The sequence below is a fragment of the Onychostoma macrolepis genome, unplaced genomic scaffold, assembly GCF_012432095.1.
Source record: "Onychostoma macrolepis isolate SWU-2019 unplaced genomic scaffold, ASM1243209v1 Scaffold121, whole genome shotgun sequence".
Taxonomy (NCBI): domain Eukaryota; kingdom Metazoa; phylum Chordata; class Actinopteri; order Cypriniformes; family Cyprinidae; genus Onychostoma; species Onychostoma macrolepis.
The window spans coordinates 7,483-10,404 of NW_026704622.1; the positions used below are offsets into that span (position 1 = coordinate 7,483).

The 2,922-nt window shown below is 43.2% G+C and overlaps 1 long non-coding RNA gene across 1 annotated transcript; it reads right to left on the bottom strand.

Moving 5' to 3' along the window:
* Positions 1-270: 270 nt before the first annotated feature.
* On the bottom strand, positions 271-2,703 carry LOC131535069 (uncharacterized). The gene is made up of 3 exons (XR_009269497.1): positions 2,596-2,703; positions 1,813-1,959; positions 271-1,655 (listed from the first exon to the last, which is right to left on the bottom strand). It is a non-coding gene; the product is annotated as an uncharacterized LOC131535069 (long non-coding RNA).
* Positions 2,704-2,922: the final 219 nt, after the last annotated feature.

Consider the following 2,922-nt stretch of genomic DNA (forward strand, 5'->3'; position numbering starts at 1 on the left):
TAAGACACTGTAGAGGCTAAGTTTATGCAACTGGCCCCTGGCTGTTGTCGTCCGTTGCCTGTCGTGCTCTTCAGTTTTACCTGGCATTGTCATAACATTGGACTTTTGATCTCAGCTATAGCTCTCACGAGCTAAAAATGTTTTTAAATGTGGATGAAAAAAAAAAAAACCTCTTCACCATCAGTTGCATTTTACCGTATTTAATTTTAAACACCATATTACTGTAACAACAAATACTGCTTTATTCAAGGATGCCAGAAGTATTTCTCATTGTTCACCAGTGCTTGAGTCCTCAATATCCACAGACTCTAAAGTAAGTTGTGATTTGATAAACTGAAAGAATACCGACCTTTATCTTGGAGATTAAAGCTTTGAAAATCTAACACTTGTGAAAATACAACAAAGATATCTAACTAGTTGGCTCTGCTCAGGCAGCTAATGTGAGTGTAGTGTTGTGTTTATCTGCACTAGAGGGCGCTATGAGCAGCAGGTTGAGCAGCAGCGCTGAGACGCTTGGCTCTCGCCGGGTTCAGTGGCGGAGCCTGTAATCCAAGCTACTGGGAGGCTGAGGCTGGCGGATCGCTTGAGCTCAGGGCTTCTGGGCTGCAGTGGACTATGTCGATCGGGTGTCCGCACTAAGTTCGGTATCGATATGGTGCTCCTGGGGGAACTCGGGACCACCAGGTCGTCTAAGGAGGGGTGAACCGGCCCAGGTCGGAGACGGAGCAGGTCAAAGCCCCCGTGCCGATCAGTAGTGGGATCGCACCTGAGAATAGACACTGCAGTGCAGCCTGAGCAATACAGCGAGACCCAGACTTTTCTTAAATAACTTACAGGATAACTAATGTTTTAATGCATCCTTCATAACAAAAACTTGCTTTCAGGTAGTCGGCGCCAGTAGCCTCATGGACAGTGTGCAGATATATGAAGCTGTTGCTCTTCAGGCGTCTCGAGTTCGAGTCCTGGCTTGCGGACTTTTCCCGATCCCGTCCTATTTTCCCTCACACTTCATTTCCTGTCAATACTTAACTGTCCTATCAAAAGAAAGGCCAAAATGCCAAGAGTAAGTCTTAAAAAATTATCCCCAAGTAAACTCCTTTAATTAATCAACATTAAAAACTCCATACAGCTGCTTTTAGATTTACCTCATTTTTGAGGTTTGCATAATTGATTCTGTTAAGCTCCTGTTAAACACTCTGAAGATGCTTTGAAACAATCTGATTTGTATAAAATGCTAAAATAAACATGATGTGCAGGACATTGTATCATTTCCTTGTTGTAACATGAGCATATTAAGCGACATACTACACAAATCTCAACTGCTTGACTGTTATTATTCTTAAAAATGAACATTTTTACCATGAAACAATACATTCAAAAACTTTTTTGAAAATGATTAAGATTGTACAGACATTTATTCAAGGTGTGAGGAAAATGTTACACCATGTGACTTGTTAATAATTCTTAATACTCCATCCCTGTAGTCCCTCACTTCAGTGCACAATACTGTCAAAAGTGTGGCCAGATGATGATGTTTATTTAGTTTAGGCACATCTGGCTGTTTTCGTCCTGCCTGTCATCCTCTTCAGGTCGACCTGGCGTTGTCATTGAACTTTCAGTCTTTAGTTATTATCTCTCACAAGCTGAAAATATTTCTGGAGGGAAAATTACAAAAAAAAAAAAAAAAAAAAGAAGGAGAAGAAGAAGTTCTTCACCATCAGTTGCATTTTACCATATTTCATTTTAAACACCATATATTAACAGTAAATACTGCTTTATTCAAGGATGCCGGAAGTATTTCTAATTTTTCACCAGTTCTAACTGCTTGAAGTAGTCCTCAGTATCCACAGAATCTCTCCAGTAAGGTGCGATTATTTGATAAACTCAACGAATCCCGACCTTTATCTGAGCATACTCCTCTCTTTCTGCAGTGGAACACAATTCCTCCCGTTTCAGTTCCTGCAGAACACATTTAGTTTGAGAGATGGATGAAATGAGCATGTATGAAGAAAAGATAAGACAGAGCTAAGTTATGGATGAGGCTCTAAAATGCATGTTTCAAATGTACAAAATGAATACAAAATACAGCCCTTGGTGGTCTACTCTCACAAATTATTTTGGGGACTTCATTGCAAAAGTGGCCTCTAGAAAATTCACAAACCAACAAAGATATCTCACTAGTTGGCTCTGCTCAGGCAGCTAATGTGAGTGTAGTGTTGTGTTTATCTGCACTAGAGGGCGCTATGAGCAGCAGGTTGAGCAGCAGCGCTGAGACGCTTGGCTCGCCGGGTTCAGTGGCGGAGCCTGTAATCCAAGCTACTGGGAGGCTGAGGCTGGCGGATCGCTTGAGCTCAGGGCTTCTGGGCTGCAGTGGACTATGTCGATCGGGTGTCCGCACTAAGTTCGGTATCGATATGGTGCTCCTGGGGAACTCGGGACCACCAGGTCGCCTAAGGAGGGGTGAACCGGCCCAGGTCGGAGACGGAGCAGGTCAAAGCCCCCGTGCCGATCAGTAGTGGGATCGCACCTGAGAATAGACACTGCAGTGCAGCCTGAGCGATACAGCGAGACCCAGACTTTTCTTAAATAACTTACAGGATAACTAATGTTTTAATGCAAGGGTTCCCAAACTCGGTCCTGGAGGGCCGGTGTCCTGCAGAGTTTAACTCCAACTTGCCTCAACACACCTGCCGGGAAGTTTCTAGTATGCCTTGTAAGAGCTTGATTAGCTGGTTCAGGTGTGTCTAATTGGGGTTGGATCTAAACTCTGCAGGACACCGGCCCTCCAGTTCCGAGTTTGGGCACCCTTGTTTTAATGCAACCTTCATAACAATAAAATTTGATGACAAAAATGTTATTTTAAATAAAAATTGTTCCCATGTATTCAGCGCCAATAGCCTCACGGGCAGCGCACAGACATAT